Consider the following 17,888-nt stretch of genomic DNA (forward strand, 5'->3'; position numbering starts at 1 on the left):
AATAAACACCAAACAAATGTTGTACTAAAAGCATATGACTCTTAGCTTGGGAGTTTTATTTCTATTGACTAAGCTGGCCAGGCTTTGTTACAGTGTTGTAGCATCAAGGCAAGGCAACGCTTGCTCTTCAATCTACACTATTAAACCAAAGCAAAGTTTCCACATTCAGTAGATCCTGATATTCCTGCTTGGTTTCACACACTGATGTACACCTCTTTTAAGTTTCAAATAAAACACGTTTGGTTGTGTAGTGACAGAGATCTCGCCTGTAGAATTCTGGGAAAAAACACCGGCCAACGTGGGGCTCGAACCCACGACCCTGAGATTAAGAGTCTCATGCTTTACCGACTGAGCTAGCCAGGCTTGGTTACTGTTGTGTGACAAAAAGGCCACTCAAGCCAAGGAGTGCCCTACAAGCTATTAAAGTAGATCTAGGCTACCACATTCAGTACACTGAGATGCATGCTTGGTTTCACAAATTGAGGAAAATGGGTAAGTAACCGTGAAGTAAAATGTGAAGCATTGGTTGTTCAGTGGTAGAATTCTCGCCTGCCACGCGGGAGGCCCAGGTTCGATTCCCGGCCAATGCAGTACTCAAGTTTTACTGAAATTATGGTATATTTTGTTAAAGAGTGTCTGGCTCTTTGCTTTTTGGTGGTGCAGGTATAGAATTCCACATACAATAAATTAATGTTAGAATCTTGTGGTTTAGTGGTAGAATTCCCACCTGCCAAGAGAGAGGTCTGGATCTGAAAAGGGAATAAACACCAAACAAATGTTGTACTAAAAGCATATGACTCTTAGCTTGGGAGTTTTATTTCTATTGACTAAGCTGGCCAGGCTTTGTTACAGTGTTGTAGCATCAAGGCAAGGCAATGCTTGCTCTTCAATCTACACTATTAAACCAAAGCAAAGTTTCCACATTCAGTAGATCCTGATATTCCTGCATGGTTTCACCCACTGATGTACACCTGAAACAGTGATATATTTTGTTAAAGAGTGCCTGGCTCTTTGCATTTTGGTGGTGCAGGTATAGAATTTAACATACAATAATTTAGTGGTAGAATCTTGTGGTTTAGTGGTAGAATTCTCGCCTGCCATGAGGGAGGCATGGATCTGAAAAGGGAATAAACACCACCCAATGTTGTGCTCAAAGCAAATGACTCTTAGATTTGGAGTCTTATTCGCTATTGACTCAGATAACTAGGCTTTTTTACAGTGTTATGGCATCATGGCAAGGCAAGGATTGCCCTTCAATCTATAAAACTAAAGCTAGGTTTCCACATTTAGTAGATCCTGAGATTCCTGCTTGGTTTCACACACTGATGTACACCTCTTTTAAGTTTCAAATAAAACACGTTTGGTTGTGTAGTGACAGAGATCTCGCCTGTAGAATTCTGGGAAAAAACACCGGCCAACGTGGGGCTCGAACCCACGACCCTGAGATTAAGAGTCTCATGCTCTACCGACTGAGCTAGCCAGGCTTGGTTACTGTGATGTGACAAAAAGGCCACTCAAGCCAAGGAGTGCCCTACAAGCTATTAAAGTAGATCTAGGCTACCACATTCAGTACACTGAGATGCATGCTTGGTTTCACAAATTGAGGAAAATGGGTAAGTAACCGTGAAGTAAAATGTGAAGCATTGGTTGTTCAGTGGTAGAATTCTCGCCTGCCACGCGGGAGGCCCGGGTTCGATTCCCGGCCAATGCAGTACTCAAGTTTTACTGAAATTATGGTATATTTTGTTAAAGAGTGTCTGGCTCTTTGCATTTTGGTGGTGCAGGTAAAGAATTCCACATACAATAAATTAATGTTAGAATCTTGTGGTTAAGTGGTAGAATTCCCACCTGCCAAGAGAGAGGTCTGGATCTGAAAAGGGAATAAACACCAAACAAATGTTGTACTAAAAGCATATGACTCTTAGCTTGGGAGTTTTATTTCTATTGACTAAGCTGGCCAGGCTTTGTTACAGTGTTGTAGCATCAAGGCAAGGCAACGCTTGCTCTTCAATCTACACTATTAAACCAAAGCAAAGTTTCCACATTCAGTAGATCCTGATATTCCTGCATGGTTTCACCCACTGATGTACACCTGAAACAGCGATATATTTTGTTAAAGAGTGCCTGGATCTTTGCATTCTGGTGGTGCAGGTATAGAATTCAACATACAATAATTTAGTGGTAGAATCTTGTGGTTTAGTGGTAGAATTCTCGCCTGCCATGAGGGAGGCATGGATCTGAAAAGGGAATAAACACCACCCAATGTTGTGCTCAAAGCAAATGACTCTTAGATTTGGAGTCTTATTCGCTATTGACTCAGATAGCTAGGCTTTTTTACAGTGTTATGGCATCATGGCAAGGCAAGGATTGCCCTTCAACCTATAAAACCAAAGAAAGGTTTCCACATTTAGTAGATCCTGAGATTCCTGCTTGGTTTCACACACTGATGTACACCTCTTTTAAGTTTCAAATAAAACACGTTTGGTTGTGTAGTGACAGAGATCTCGCCTGTAGAATTCTGGGAAAAAACACTGCCAAAGTGGGGCTCGAACCCACGACCCTGAGATTAAGAGTCTCATGCTCTACCGACTGAGCTAGCCAGGCTTGGTTACTGTGATTTGACAAAAAGGCCACTCAAGCCAAGGAGTGCAATACAGGCTATTAAAGTAGATCTAGGCTACCACATTCAGTACACTGAGATGCATGCTTGGTTTCACACATTGAGGAAAATGGGTAAGTAACCGTGAAGTAAAATGTGAAGCATTGGTTGTTCAGTGGTAGAATTCTCGCCTGCCACGCGGGAGGCCCGGGTTCGATTCCCGGCCAATGCAGTGCTCAAGTTTTACTGAAATTTTGGTATATTTTGTTAAAGAGTGTCTGGCTCTTTGCATTTTGGTGGTGCAGGTATAGAATTCCACATACAATAAATTAATGTTAGAGTCTTGTGGTTAAGTGGTAGAATTCCCACCTGCCAAGAGAGAGGTCTGGATCTGAAAAGGGAATAAACACCAAACAAATGTTGTACTAAAAGCATATGACTCTTAGCTTGGGAGTTTTATTTCTATTGACTAAGCTGGCCAGGCTTTGTTACAGTGTTGTAGCATCAAGGTAAGGCAACGCTTGCTCTTCAATCTACACTATTAAACCAAATCAAAGTTTCCACATTCAGTAGATCCTGATATTCCTGCATGGTTTCACCCACTGATGTACACCTGAAAAAGCGATATATTTTGTTAAAGAGTGCCTGGCTCTTTGCATTTTGGTGGTGCAGGTATAGAATTCAACATACAATGATTTAGTGGTAGAATCTTGTGGTTTAGTGGTAGAATTCTCGCCTGCCATGAGGGAGGCATGGATCTGAAAAGGGAATAAACACCACCCAATGTTGTGCTCAAAGTAAATGACTCTTAGATTTGGAGTCTTATTCGCTATTGACTCAGATAACTAGGCTTTTTTACAGTGTTATGGCATCATGGCAAGGCAAGGATTGCCCTTCAATCTATAAAACCAAAGCTAGGTTTCCACATTTAGTAGATCCTGAGATTCCTGCTTGGTTTCACACACTGATGTACACCTCTTTTAAGTTTCAAATAAAACACGTTTGGTTGTGTAGTGACAGAGATCTCGCCTGTAGAATTCTGGGAAAAAACACCGCCCAACGTGGGGCTCGAACCCACGACCCTGAGATTAAGAGTCTCATGCTCTACCGACTAAGCTAGCCAGTCTTGGTTACTGTTGTGTGACAAAAAGGCCACTCAAGCCAAGGAGTGCCCTACAAGCTATTAAAGTAGATCTAGGCTACCACATTCAGTACACTGAGATGCATGCTTGGTTTCACAAATTGAGGAAAATGGGTAAGTAACCGTGAAGTAAAATGTGAAGCATTGGTTGTTCAGTGGTAGAATTCTTGCCTGCCACGCGGGAGGCCCGGGTTCGATGCCCGGCCAATGCAGTACTCAAGTTTTACTGAAATTATGGTATATTTTGTTAAAGAGTGTCTGGCTCTTTGCATTTTGGTGGTGCAGGTAAAGAATTCCACATACAATAAATTAATGTTAGAATCTTGTGGTTAAGTGGTAGAATTCCCACCTGCCAAGAGAGAGGTCTGGATCTGAAAAGGGAATAAACACCAAACAAATGTTGTACTAAAAGCATATGACTCTTAGCTTGGGAGTTTTATTTCTATTGACTAAGCTGGCCAGGCTTTGTTACAGTGTTGTAGCATCAAGGCAAGGCAACGCTTGCTCTTCAATCTACACTATTAAACCAAAGCAAAGTTTCCACATTCAGTAGATCCTGATATTCCTGCATGGTTTCACCCACTGATGTACACCTGAAACAGCAATATATTTTGTTAAAGAGTGCCTGGCTCTTTGCATTTTGGTGGTGCAGGTATAGAATTCAACATACAATGATTTAGTGGTAGAATCTTGTAGTTTAGTGGTAGAATTCTCGCCTGCTATGAGGGAGGCATGGATCTGAAAAGGGAATAAACACCACCCAATGTTGTGCTCAAAGCAAATGACTCTTAGATTTGGAGTCTTATTCGCTATTGACTCAGATAACTAGGCTTTTTTTACAGTGTTATGGCATCATGGCAAGGCAAGGATTGCCCTTCAATCTATAAAACCAAAGCTAGGTTTCCACATTTAGTAGATCCTGAGATTCCTGCTTGGTTTCACACACTGATGTACACCTCTTTTAAGTTTCAAATAAAACCCGTTTGGTTGTGTAGTGACAGAGATCTCGCCTGTAGAATTCTGGGAAAAAACACCGCCCAACGTGGGGCTCGAACCCACGACCCTGAGATTAAGAGTCTCATGCTCTACCGACTGAGCTAGCCAGGCTTGGTTACTGTGATGTGACAAAAAGGCCACTCAGGCCAAGGAGTGCATTACAAGCTATTAAAGTAGATCTAGGCTACCACATTCAGTACACTGAGATGCATGCTTGGTTTCACACATTGAGGAAAATGGGTAAGTAACCGCGAAGTAAAATGTGAAGCATTGGCTGTTCAGTGGTAGAATTCTCGCCTGCCACGCGGGAGGCCCAGGTTCGATTCCCGGCCAATGCAGTACTCAAGGTTTACTGAAATTATGGTATATTTTGTTAAAGAGTGGCTGGCTCTTTGCATTTTGGTGGTGCAGGTATAGAATTCCACATACAATAAATTAATAGTAGAATCTTGTGGTTTAGTGGTAGAATTCCCACCTGCCAAGAGAGAGGTCTGGATCTGAAAAGGGAATAAATACCAAACAAATGTTGTACTAAAAGCATATGACTCTTAGCTTGGGAGTTTTATTTCTATTGACTAAGCTGGCCAGGCTTTGTTACAGTGTTGTAGCATCAAGGCAAGGCAACGCTTGCTCTTCAATCTACACTAATAAATCAAAGCAAAGTTTCCACATTCAGTAGATCCTGATATTCCTGCATGGTTTCACCCACTGATGTACACCTGAAACAGCGATATATTTTGTTAAAGAGTGCCTGGCTCTTTGCATTTTGGTGGTGCAGGTATAGAATTTAACATGCAATGATTTAGTGGTAGAATCTTGTGGTTTAGTGGTAGAATTCTCGCCTGCCATGAGGGAGGCATGGATCTGAAAAGGGAATAAACACCACCCAATGTTTTGCTCAAAGCAAATGACTCTTAGATTTGGAGTCTTATTCGCTATTGACTCAGATAGCTAGGCTTTTTTACAGTGTTATGGCATCATGGCAAGGCAAGGATTGCCCTTCAATTTATAAAACCAAAGCAAGGTTTCCACATTTAGTAGATCCTGAGATTCCTGCTTGGTTTCACACACTGATGTACACCTCTTTTAAGTTTCAAATAAAACACGTTTGGTTGTGTAGTGACAGAGATCTCGCCTGTAGAATTCTGGGAAAAAACACCACCCAATGTGGGGCTCGAACCCACGACCCTGAGATTAAGAGTCTCATGCTCTACCGACTGAGCTAGCCAGGCTTGGTTACTGTTGTGTGACAAAAAGGCCACTCAAGCCAAGGAGTGCCCTACAAGCTATTAAAGTAGATCTAGGCTACCACATTCAGTACACTGAGATGCATGCTTGGTTTCACAAATTGAGGAAAATGGGTAAGTAACCGTGAAGTAAAATGTGAAGCATTGGTTGTTCAGTGGTAGAATTCTCGCCTGCCACGCGGGAGGCCCGGGTTCGATTCCCGGCCAATGCAGTACTCAAGTTTTACTGAAATTATGGTATATTTTGTTAAAGAGTGTCTGGCTCTTTGCTTTTTGGTGGTGCAGGTATAGAATTCCACATACAATAAATTAATGGTAGAATCTTGTGGTTTAGTGGTAGAATTCCCACCTGCCAAGAGAGAGGTCTGGATCTGAAAAGGGAATAAACACCAAACAAATGTTGTACTAAAAGCATATGACTCTTAGCTTGGGAGTTTTATTTCTATTGACTAAGCTGACCAGGCTTTGTTACAGTGTTGTAGCATCAAGGCAAGGCAACGCTTGCTCTTCAATCTACACTATTAAACCAAAGCAAAGTTTCCACATTCAGTAGATCCTGATATTCCTGCATGGTTTCACCCACTGATGTACACCTGAAACAGCGATATATTTTGTTAAAGAGTGCCTGGCTCTTTGCATTTTGGTGGTGCAGGCATAGAATTCAACATACAATGATTTAGTGGTAGAATCTTGTGGTTTAGTGGTAGAATTCTCGCCTGCCATGAGGGAGGCATGGATCTGAAAAGGGAATAAACACCACCCAATGTTGTGCTCAAAGCAAATGACTCTTAGATTTGGAGTCTTATTCGCTATTGACTCAGATAGCTAGGCTTTTTTACAGTGTTATGGCATCATGGCAAGGCAAGGATTGCCCTTCAATTTATAAAACCAAAGCAAGGTTTCCACATTTAGTAGATCCTGAGATTCCTGCTTGGTTTCACACACTGATGTACACCTCTTTTAAGTTTCAAATAAAACACGTTTGGTTGTGTAGGGACAGAGATCTCGCCTGTAGAATTCTGGGAAAAAACACCACCCAACGTGGGGCTCGAACCCACGACCCTGAGATTAAGAGTCTCATGCTCTACCGACTGAGCTAGCCAGGCTTGGTTACTGTTGTTTGACAAAAAGGCCACTCAAGCCAAGGAGTGCCCTACAAGCTAATAAAGTAGATCTAGGCTACCACATTCAGTACACTGAGATGCATGCTTGGTTTCACAAATTGAGGAAAATGGGTAAGTAACCGTGAAGTAAAATGTGAAGCATTGGTTGTTCAGTGGTAGAATTCTCGCCTGCCAAGCGGGAGGCCCGGGTTCGATTCCCGGCCAATGCAGTACTCAAGTTTTACTGAAATTATGGTATATTTTGTTAAAGAGTGTCTGGCTCTTTGCTTTTTGGTGGTGCAGGTATAGAATTCCACATACAATAAATTAATGTTAGAATCTTGTGGTTTAGTGGTAGAATTCCCACCTGCCAAGAGAGAGGTCTGGATCTGAAAAGGGAATAAACACCAAACAAATGTTGTACTAAAAGCATATGACTCTTAGCTTGGGAGTTTTATTTCTATTGACTAAGCTGACCAGGCTTTGTTACAGTGTTGTAGCATCAAGGCAAGGCAACGCTTGCTCTTCAATCTACACTATTAAACCAAAGCAAAGTTTCCACATTCAGTAGATCCTGATATTCCTGCATGGTTTCACCCACTGATGTACACCTGAAACAGCGATATATTTTGTTAAAGAGTGCCTGGCTCTTTGCATTTTGGTGGTGCAGGCATAGAATTCAACATACAATGATTTAGTGGTAGAATCTTGTGGTTTAGTGGTAGAATTCTCGCCTGCCATGAGGGAGGCATGGATCTAAAAAGGGAATAAACACCACCCAATGGTGTGCTCAAAGCAAATGACTCTTAGATTTGGAGTCTTATTCGCTATTGACTCAGATAGCTAGGCTTTTTTACAGTGTTATGGCATCATGGCAAGGCAAGGATTGCCCTTCAATCTATAAAACCAAAGCAAGGTTTCCACATTTAGTAGATCCTGAGATTCCTGCTTGGTTTCACACACTGATGTACACCTCTTTTAAGTTTCAAATAAAACACGTTTGGTTGTGTAGTGACAGAGATCTCGCCTGTAGAATTCTGGGAAAAAACACCGCCCAATGTGGGGCTCGAACCCATGACCCTGAGATTAAGAGTCTCATGCTCTACCGACTGAGCTAGCCAGGCTTGGTTACTGTGATTTGACAAAAAGGCCACTCAAGCCAAGGAGTGCAATACAAGCTATTAAAGTAGATCTAGGCTACCACATTCAGTACACTGAGATGCATGCTTGGTTTCACACATTGAGGAAAATGGGTAAGTAACCGTGAAGTAAAATGTGAAGCATTGGTTGTTCAGTGGTAGAATTCTCGCCTGCCACGCGGGAGGCCCGGGTTCGATTCCCGGCCAATGCAGTACTCAAGTTTTACTGAAATTATGGTATATTTTGTTAAAGAGTGTCTGGCTCTTTGCATTTTGGTGGTGCAGGTATAGAATTCCACATACAATAAATTAATGGTAGAATCTTGTGGTTTAGTGGTAGAATTCCCACCTGCCAAGAGAGAGGTCTGGATCTGAAAAGGGAATAAACACCAAACAAATGTTGTACTAAAAGCATATGACTCTTAGCTTGGGAGTTTTATTTCTATTGACTAAACTGGCCAGGCTTTGTTACAGTGTTGTAGCATCAAGGCAAGGCAACGCTTGCTCTTCAATCTACACTATTAAACCAAAGCAAAGTTTCCACATTCAGTAGATCCTGATATTCCTGCATGGTTTCACCCACTGATGTACACCTGAAACAGCAATATATTTTGTTAAAGAGTGCCTGGCTCTTTGCATTTTGGTGGTGCAGGTATAGAATTCAACATACAATGATTTAGTGGTAGAATCTTGTAGTTTAGTGGTAGAATTCTCGCCTGCTATGAGGGAGGCATGGATCTGAAAAGGGAATAAACACCACCCAATGTTGTGCTCAAAGCAAATGACTCTTAGATTTGGAGTCTTATTCGCTATTGACTCAGATAACTAGGCTTTTTTACAGTGTTATGGCATCATGGCAAGGCAAGGATTGCCCTTCAATCTATAAAACCAAAGCTAGGTTTCCACATTTAGTAGATCCTGAGATTCCTGCTTGGTTTCACACACTGATGTACACCTCTTTTAAGTTTCAAATAAAACACGTTTGGTTGTGTAGTGACAGAGATCTCGCCTGTAGAATTCTGGGAAAAAACACCACCCAACGTGGGGCTCGAACCCACGACCCTGAGATTAAGAGTCTCATGCTCTACCGACTGAGCTAGCCAGGCTTGGTTACTGTTGTGTGACAAAAAGGCCACTCAAGCCAAGGAGTGCCCTACAAACTATTAAAGTAGATCTAGGCTACCACATTCAGTACACTGAGATGCATGCTTGGTTTCACAAATTGAGGAAAATGGGTAAGTAACCGTGAAGTAAAATGTGAAGCTTTGGTTGTTCAGTGGTAGAATTCTAGCCTGCCATGCGGGAGGCCCGGGTTCGATTCCCGGCCAATGCAGTACTCAAGTTTTACTGAAATTATGGTATATTTTGTTAAAGAGTGTCTGGCTCTTTGCATTTTGGTGGTGCAGGTAAAGAATTCCACATACAATAAATTAATGTTAGAATCTTGTGGTTAAGTGGTAGAATTCCCACCTGCCAAGAGAGAGGTCTGGATCTGAAAAGGGAATAAACACCAAACAAATGTTGTACTAAAAGCATATGACTCTTAGCTTGGGAGTTTTATTTCTATTGACTAAGCTGGCCAGGCTTTGTTACAGTGTTGTAGCATCAAGGCAAGGCAACGCTTGCTCTTCAATCTACACTATTAAACCAAAACAAAGTTTCCACATTCAGTAGATCCTGATATTCCTGCATGGTTTCACCCACTGATGTACACCTGAAACAGCAATATATTTTGTTAAAGAGTGCCTGGCTCTTTGCATTTTGGTGGTGCAGGTATAGAATTCAACATACAATGATTTAGTGGTAGAATCTTGTAGTTTAGTGGTAGAATTCTCGCCTGCTATGAGGGAGGCATGGATCTGAAAAGGGAATAAACACCACCCAATGTTGTGCTCAAAGCAAATGACTCTTAGATTTGGAGTCTTATTCGCTATTGACTCAGATAACTAGGCTTTTTTACAGTGTTATGGCATCATGGCAAGGCAAGGATTGCCCTTCAATCTATAAAACCAAAGCTAGGTTTCCACATTTAGTAGATCCTGAGATTCCTGTTGGTTTCACACACTGATGTACACCTCTTTTAAGTTTCAAATAAAACACGTTTGGTTGTGTAGTGACAGAGATCTCGCCTGTAGAATTCTGGGAAAAAACACCGCCCAACGTGGGGCTCGAACCCACGACCCTGAGATTAAGAGTCTCATGCTCTACCGACTGAGCTAGCCAGGCTTGGTTACTGTTGTGTGATAAAAAGGCCACTCAAGCCAAGGAGTGCCCTACAAACTATTAAAGTAGATCTAGGCTACCACATTCAGTACACTGAGATGCATGCTTGGTTTCACAAATTGAGGAAAATGGGTAAGTAACCGTGAAGTAAAATGTGAAGCATTGGTTGTTCAGTGGTAGAATTCTCGCCTGCCACGCGGGAGGCCCGGGTTCGATTCCCGGCCAATGCAGTACTCAAGTTTTACTGAAATTATGGTATATTTTGTTAAAGAGTGTCTGGCTCTTTTCATTTTGGTGGTGCAGGTAAAGAATTCCACATACAATAAATTAATGTTAGAATCTTGTGGTTTAGTGGTATAATTCCCACCTGCCAAGAGAGAGGTCTGGATCTGAAAAGGGAATAAACACCAAACAAATGTTGTACTAAAAGCATATGACTCTTAGCTTGGGAGTTTTATTTCTATTGACTAAGCTGGCCAGGCTTTGTTACAGTGTTGTAGCATCAAGGCAAGGCAACGCTTGCTCTTCAATCTACACTATTAAACCAAAGCAAAGTTTCCACATTTAGTAGATCCTGATATTCCTGCATGGTTTCACCCACTGATGTACACCTGAAACAGCGATATATTTTGTTAAAGAGTGCCTGGCTCTTTGCATTTTGGTGGTGCAGGCATAGAATTCAACATACAATGATTTAGTGGTAGAATCTTGTGGTTTAGTGGTAGAATTCTCGCCTGCCATGAGGGAGGCATGGATCTAAAAAGGGAATAAACACCACCCAATGTTGTGCTCAAAGCAAATGACTCTTAGATTTGGAGTCTTATTCGCTATTGACTCAGATAGCTAGGCTTTTTTACAGTGTTATGGCATCATGGCAAGGCAAGGATTGCCCTTCAATCTATAAAACCAAAGCAAGGTTTCCACATTTAGTAGATCCTGAGATTCCTGCTTGGTTTCACACACTGATGTACACCTCTTTTAAGTTTCAAATAAAACACGTTTGGTTGTGTAGTGACAGAGATCTCGCCTGTAGAATTCTGGGAAAAAACACCGCCCAATGTGGGGCTCGAACCCATGACCCTGAGATTAAGAGTCTCATGCTCTACCGACTGAGCTAGCCAGGCTTGGTTACTGTGATTTGACAAAAAGGCCACTCAAGCCACGGAGTGCAATACAAGCTATTAAAGTAGATCTAGGCTACCACATTCAGTACACTGAGATGCATGCTTGGTTTCACACATTGAGGAAAATGGGTAAGTAACCGTGAAGTAAAATGTGAAGCATTGGTTGTTCAGTGGTAGAATTCTCGCCTGCCACGCGGGTGGCCCGGGTTCGGTTCCCGGCCAATGCAGTACTCAAGTTTTACTGAAATTATGGTATATTTTGTTAAAGAGTGTCTGGCTCTTTGCATTTTGGTGGTGCAGGTATAGAATTCCACATACAATAAATTAATGGTAGAATCTTGTGGTTTAGTGGTAGAATTCCCACCTGCCAAGAGAGAGGTCTGGATCTGAAAAGGGAATAAACACCAAACAAATGTTGTACTAAAAGCATATGACTCTTAGCTTGGGAGTTTTATTTCTATTGAATAAGCTGGCCAGGCTTTGTTACAGTGTTGTAGCATCAAGGCAAGGCAACGCTTGCTCTTCAATCTACACTATTAAACCAAAGCAAAGTTTCCACATTCAGTAGATCCTGATATTCCTGCATGGTTTCACCCACTGATGTACACCTGAAACAGCGATATATTTTGTTAAAGAGTGCCTGGCTCTTTGCATTTTGGTGGTGCAGGTATAGAATTTAACATACAATGATTTAGTGGTAGAATCTTGTGGTTTAGTGGTAGAATTCTCGCCTGCCATGAGGGAGGCATGGATCTGAAAAGGGAATAAACACCACCCAATGTTGTGCTCAAAGCAAATGACTCTTAGATTTGGAGTCTTATTCGCTATTGACTCAGATAGCTAGGCTTTTTTACAGTGTTATGGCATCATGGCAAGGCAAGGATTGCCCTTCAATTTATAAAACCAAAGCAAGGTTTCCACATTTAGTAGATCCTGAGAGTCCTGCTTGGTTTCACACACTGATGTACACCTCTTTTAAGTTTCAAATAAAACACGTTTGGTTGTGTAGTGACAGAGATCTCGCCTGTAGAATTCTGGGAAAAAACACCGCCCAACGTGGGGCTCGAACCCACGACCCTGAGATTAAGAGTCTCATGCTCTACCGACTGAGCTAGCCAGGCTTGGTTACTGTTGTGTGACAAAAAGGCCACTCAAGCCAAGGAGTGCCCTACAAACTATTAAAGTAGATCTAGGCTACCACATTCAGTACACTGAGATGCATGCTTGGTTTCACAAATTGAGGAAAATGGGTAAGTAACCGTGAAGTAAAATGTGAAGCTTTGGTTGTTCAGTGGTAGAATTCTATCCTGCCACGCGGGAGGCCCGGGTTCGATTCCCGGCCAATGCAGTACTCAAGTTTTACTGAAATTATGGTATATTTTGTTAAAGAGTGTCTGGCTCTTTGCATTTTGGTGGTGCAGGTAAAGAATTCCACATACTATAAATTAATGGTAGAATCTTGTGGTTTAGTGGTAGAATTCCCACCTGCCAAGAGAGAGGTCTGGATCTGAAAAGGGAATAAACACCAAACAAATGTTGTACTAAAAGCATATGACTCTTAGCTTGGGAGTTTTATTTCTATTGACTAAGCTGGCCAGGCTTTGTTACAGTGTTGTAGCATCAAGGCAAGGCAACGCTTGCTCTTCAATCTACACTATTAAACCAAAGCAAAGTTTCCACATTCAGTAGATCCTGATATTCCTGCATGGTTTCACCCACTGATGTACACCTGAAACAGCGATATATTTTGTTAAAGAGTGCCTGGCTCTTTGCATTTTGGTGGTGCAGGTATAGAATTTAACATACAATGATTTAGTGGTAGAATCTTGTGGTTTAGTGGTAGAATTCTCGCCTGCCATGAGGGAGGCATGGATCTGAAAAGGGAATAAACACCACCCAATGTTGTGCTCAAAGCAAATGACTCTTAGATTTGGAGTCTTATTCGCTATTGACTCAGATAGCTAGGCTTTTTTACAGTGTTATGGCATCATGGCAAGGCAAGGATTGCCCTTCAATTTATAAAACCAAAGCAAGGTTTCCACATTTAGTAGATCCTGAGATTCCTGCTTGGTTTCACACACTGATGTACACCTCTTTTAAGTTTCAAATAAAACATGTTTGGTTGTGTAGTGACAGAGATCTCGCCTGTAGAATTCTGGGAAAAAACACCGCCCAACGTGGGGCTCGAACCCACGACCCTGAGATTAAGAGTCTCATGCTCTACCGACTGAGCTAGCCAGGCTTGGTTACTGTTGTGTGACAAAAAGGCCACTCAAGCCAAGGAGTGCCCTACAAGCTATTAAAGTAGATCTAGGCTACCACATTCAGTACACTGAGATGCATGCTTGGTTTCACAAATTGAGGAAAATGGGTAAGTAACCGTGAAGTAAAATGTGAAACGTTGGTTGTTCAGTGGTAGAATTCTCGCCTGCCACGCGGGAGTCCCGGGTTCGATTCCCGGCCAATGCAGTACTCAAGTTTTACTGAAATTATGGTATATTTTGTTAAAGAGTGTCTGGCTCTTTGCTTTTTGGTGGTGCAGGTATAGAATTCCACATACAATAAATTAATGGTAGAATCTTGTGGTTTAGTGGTAGAATTCCCACCTGCCAAGAGAGAGGTCTGGATCTGAAAAGGGAATAAACACCAAACAAATGTTGTACTAAAAGCATATGACTCTTAGCTTGGGAGTTTTATTTCTATTGACTAAGCTGGCCAGGCTTTGTTACAGTGTTGTAGCATCAAGGCAAGGCAACGCTTGCTCTTCAATCTACACTATTAAACCAAAGCAAAGTTTCCACATTCAGTAGATCCTGATATTCCTGCATGGTTTCACCCACTGATGTACACCTGAAACAGCGATATATTTTGTTAAAGAGTGCCTGGCTCTTTGCATTTTGGTGGTGCAGGCATAGAATTCAACATACAATGATTTAGTGGTAGAATCTTGTGGTTTAGTGGTAGAATTCTCGCCTGCCATGAGGGAGGCATGGATCTAAAAAGGGAATAAACACCACCCAATGTTGTGCTCAAAGCAAATGACTCTTAGATTTGGAGTCTTATTCGCTATTGACTCAGATAGCTAGGCTTTTTTACAGTGTTATGGCATCATGGCAAGGCAAGGATTGCCCTTCAATCTATAAAACCAAAGCAAGGTTTCCACATTTAGTAGATCCTGAGATTCCTGCTTGGTTTCACACACTGATGTACACCTCTTTTAAGTTTCAAATAAAACACGTTTGGTTGTGTAGTGACAGAGATCTCGCCTGTAGAATTCTGGGAAAAACACCGCCCAATGTGGGGCTCGAACCCATGACCCTGAGATTAAGAGTCTCATGCTCTACCGACTGAGCTAGCCAGGCTTGGTTACTGTGATTTGACAAAAAGGCCACTCAAGCCACGGAGTGCAATACAAGCTATTAAAGTAGATCTAGGCTACCACATTCAGTACACTGAGATGCATGCTTGGTTTCACACATTGAGGAAAATGGGTAAGTAACCGTGAAGTAAAAAGTGAAGCATTGGTTGTTCAGTGGTAGAATTCTCGCCTGCCACGCGGGTGGCCCGGGTTCGGTTCCCGGCCAATGCAGTACTCAAGTTTTACTGAAATTATGGTATATTTTGTTAAAGAGTGTCTGGCTCTTTGCATTTTGGTGGTGCAGGTATAGAATTCCACATACAATAAATTAATGGTAGAATCTTGTGGTTTAGTGGTAGAATTCCCACCTGCCAAGAGAGAGGTCTGGATCTGAAAAGGGAATAAACACCAAACAAATGTTGTACTAAAAGCATATGACTCTTAGCTTGGGAGTTTTATTTCTATTGACTAAGCTGGCCAGGCTTTGTTACAGTGTTGTAGCATCAAGGCAAGGCAACGCTTGCTCTTCAATCTACACTATTAAACTAAAGCAAAGTTTCCACATTCAGTAGATCCTGATATTCCTGCATGGTTTCACCCACTGATGTACACCTGAAACAGCGATATATTTTGTTAAAGAGTGCCTGGCTCTTTGCATTTTGGTGGTGCAGGTATAGAATTTAACATACAATGATTTAGTGGTAGAATCTTGTGGTTTAGTGGTAGAATTCTCGCCTGCCATGAGGGAGGCATGGATCTGAAAAGGGAATAAACACCACCCAATGTTGTGCTCAAAGCAAATGACTCTTAGATTTGGAGTCTTATTCGCTATTGACTCAGATAGCTAGGCTTTTTTACAGTGTTATGGCATCATGGCAAGGCAAGGATTGCCCTTCAATTTATAAAACCAAAGCAAGGTTTCCACATTTAGTAGATCCTGAGATTCCTGCTTGGTTTCACACACTGATGTACACCTCTTTTAAGTTTCAAATAAAACACGTTTGGTTGTGTAGTGACAGAGATCTCGCCTGTAGAATTCTGGGAAAAAACACCGCCCAACGTGGGGCTCGAACCCACGACCCTGAGATTAAGAGTCTCATGCTCTACCGACTGAGCTAGCCAGGCTTGGTTACTGTTGTGTGACAAAAAGGCCACTCAAGCCAAGGAGTGCCCTACAAGCTATTAAAGTAGATCTAGGCTACCACATTCAGTACACTGAGATGCATGCTTGGTTTCACAAATTGAGGAAAATGGGTAAGTAACCGTGAAGTAAAATGTGAAGCATTGGTTGTTCAGTGGTAGAATTCTCGCCTGCCACGCGGAAGGCCTGTGTTCGATTCCCGGCCAATGCAGTACTCAAGTTTTACTGAAATTATGGTATATTTTGTTAAAGAGTGTCTGGCTCTTTGCTTTTTGGTGGTGCAGGTATAGAATTCCACATACAATAAATTAATGTTAGAATCTTGTGGTTTAGTGGTAGAATTCCCACCTGCCAAGAGAGAGGTCTGGATCTGAAAAGGGAATAAACACCAAACAAATGTTGTACTAAAAGCATATGACTCTTAGCTTGGGAGTTTTATTTCTATTGACTAAGCTGGCCAGGCTTTGTTACAGTGTTGTAGCATCAAGGCAAGGCAACGCTTGCTCTTCAATCTACACTATTAAACCAAAGCAAAGTTTCCACATTCAGTAGATCCTGATATTCCTGCATGGTTTCACCCACTGATGTACACCTGAAACAGCGATATATTTTGTTAAAGAGTGCCTGGCTCTTTGCATTTTGGTGGTGCAGGCATAGAATTCAACATACAATGATTTAGTGGTAGAATCTTGTGGTTTAGTGGTAGAATTCTCGCCTGCCATGAGGGAGGCATGGATCTAAAAAGGGAATAAACACCACCCAATGTTGTGCTCAAAGCAAATGACTCTTAGATTTGGAGTCTTATTCGCTATTGACTCAGATAGCTAGGCTTTTTTACAGTGTTATGGCATCATGGCAAGGCAAGGATTGCCCTTCAATCTATAAAACCAAAGCAAGGTTTCCACATTTAGTAGATCCTGAGATTCCTGCTTGGTTTCACACACTGATGTACACCTCTTTTAAGTTTCAAATAAAACACGTTTGGTTGTGTAGTGACAGAGATCTCGCCTGTAGAATTCTGGGAAAAAACACCGCCCAATGTGGGGCTCGAACCCATGACCCTGAGATTAAGAGTCTCATGCTCTACCGACTGAGCTAGCCAGGCTTGGTTACTGTGATTTGACAAAAAGGCCACTCAAGCCACGGAGTGCAATACAAGCTATTAAAGTAGATCTAGGCTACCACATTCAGTACACTGAGATGCATGCTTGGTTTCACACATTGAGGAAAATGGGTAAGTAACCGTGAAGTAAAATGTGAAGCATTGGTTGTTCAGTGGTAGAATTCTCGCCTGCCACGCGGGTGGCCCGGGTTCGGTTCCCGGCCAATGCAGTACTCAAGTTTTACTGAAATTATGGTATATTTTGTTAAAGAGTGTCTGGCTCTTTGCATTTTGGTGGTGCAGGTATAGAATTCCACATACAATAAATTAATGGTAGAATCTTGTGGTTTAGTGGTAGAATTCCCACCTGCCAAGAGAGAGGTCTGGATCTGAAAAGGGAATAAACACCAAACAAATGTTGTACTAAAAGCATATGACTCTTAGCTTGGGAGTTTTATTTCTATTGAATAAGCTGGCCAGGCTTTGTTACAGTGTTGTAGCATCAAGGCAAGGCAACGCTTGCTCTTCAATCTACACTATTAAACCAAAGCAAAGTTTCCACATTCAGTAGATCCTGATATTCCTGCATGGTTTCACCCACTGATGTACACCTGAAACAGCGATATATTTTGTTAAAGAGTGCCTGGCTCTTTGCATTTTGGTGGTGCAGGTATAGAATTTAACATACAATGATTTAGTGGTAGAATCTTGTGGT

General features: G+C 41.9%; 11 non-coding genes across 11 annotated transcripts; 6 read left to right on the forward strand and 5 right to left on the reverse strand.

Moving 5' to 3' along the window:
* The first annotated feature begins 1,640 nt into the window (after positions 1-1,640).
* TRNAG-GCC (transfer RNA glycine (anticodon GCC)) lies at positions 1,641-1,711 on the forward strand. Its single transcript has one exon. It is a non-coding gene; the product is annotated as a tRNA-Gly (tRNA).
* A 1,049-nt stretch (positions 1,712-2,760) lies between these two features.
* Positions 2,761-2,831, forward strand: TRNAG-GCC (transfer RNA glycine (anticodon GCC)). Its single transcript has one exon. It is a non-coding gene; the product is annotated as a tRNA-Gly (tRNA).
* A 1,943-nt stretch (positions 2,832-4,774) lies between these two features.
* TRNAK-CUU (transfer RNA lysine (anticodon CUU)) lies at positions 4,775-4,847 on the reverse strand. The gene has a single exon. It is a non-coding gene; the product is annotated as a tRNA-Lys (tRNA).
* A 1,277-nt stretch (positions 4,848-6,124) lies between these two features.
* TRNAG-GCC (transfer RNA glycine (anticodon GCC)) lies at positions 6,125-6,195 on the forward strand. Its single transcript has one exon. It is a non-coding gene; the product is annotated as a tRNA-Gly (tRNA).
* A 1,050-nt stretch (positions 6,196-7,245) lies between these two features.
* TRNAG-GCC (transfer RNA glycine (anticodon GCC)) lies at positions 7,246-7,316 on the forward strand. The gene has a single exon. It is a non-coding gene; the product is annotated as a tRNA-Gly (tRNA).
* A 1,050-nt stretch (positions 7,317-8,366) lies between these two features.
* On the forward strand, positions 8,367-8,437 carry TRNAG-GCC (transfer RNA glycine (anticodon GCC)). The gene has a single exon. It is a non-coding gene; the product is annotated as a tRNA-Gly (tRNA).
* Positions 8,438-10,378: 1,941 nt separating this feature from the next.
* On the reverse strand, positions 10,379-10,451 carry TRNAK-CUU (transfer RNA lysine (anticodon CUU)). The gene has a single exon. It is a non-coding gene; the product is annotated as a tRNA-Lys (tRNA).
* Positions 10,452-10,607: 156 nt separating this feature from the next.
* On the forward strand, positions 10,608-10,678 carry TRNAG-GCC (transfer RNA glycine (anticodon GCC)). Its single transcript has one exon. It is a non-coding gene; the product is annotated as a tRNA-Gly (tRNA).
* A 1,942-nt stretch (positions 10,679-12,620) lies between these two features.
* TRNAK-CUU (transfer RNA lysine (anticodon CUU)) lies at positions 12,621-12,693 on the reverse strand. The gene has a single exon. It is a non-coding gene; the product is annotated as a tRNA-Lys (tRNA).
* A 1,048-nt stretch (positions 12,694-13,741) lies between these two features.
* On the reverse strand, positions 13,742-13,814 carry TRNAK-CUU (transfer RNA lysine (anticodon CUU)). Its single transcript has one exon. It is a non-coding gene; the product is annotated as a tRNA-Lys (tRNA).
* Positions 13,815-15,982: 2,168 nt separating this feature from the next.
* On the reverse strand, positions 15,983-16,055 carry TRNAK-CUU (transfer RNA lysine (anticodon CUU)). Its single transcript has one exon. It is a non-coding gene; the product is annotated as a tRNA-Lys (tRNA).
* Between the last annotated feature and the right edge of the window lie 1,833 nt (positions 16,056-17,888).

Source organism: Crinia signifera, chromosome 3 (assembly GCF_055691185.1).
Source record: "Crinia signifera chromosome 3, ASM5569118v1, whole genome shotgun sequence".
Taxonomy (NCBI): Eukaryota; Metazoa; Chordata; class Amphibia; order Anura; family Myobatrachidae; genus Crinia; species Crinia signifera.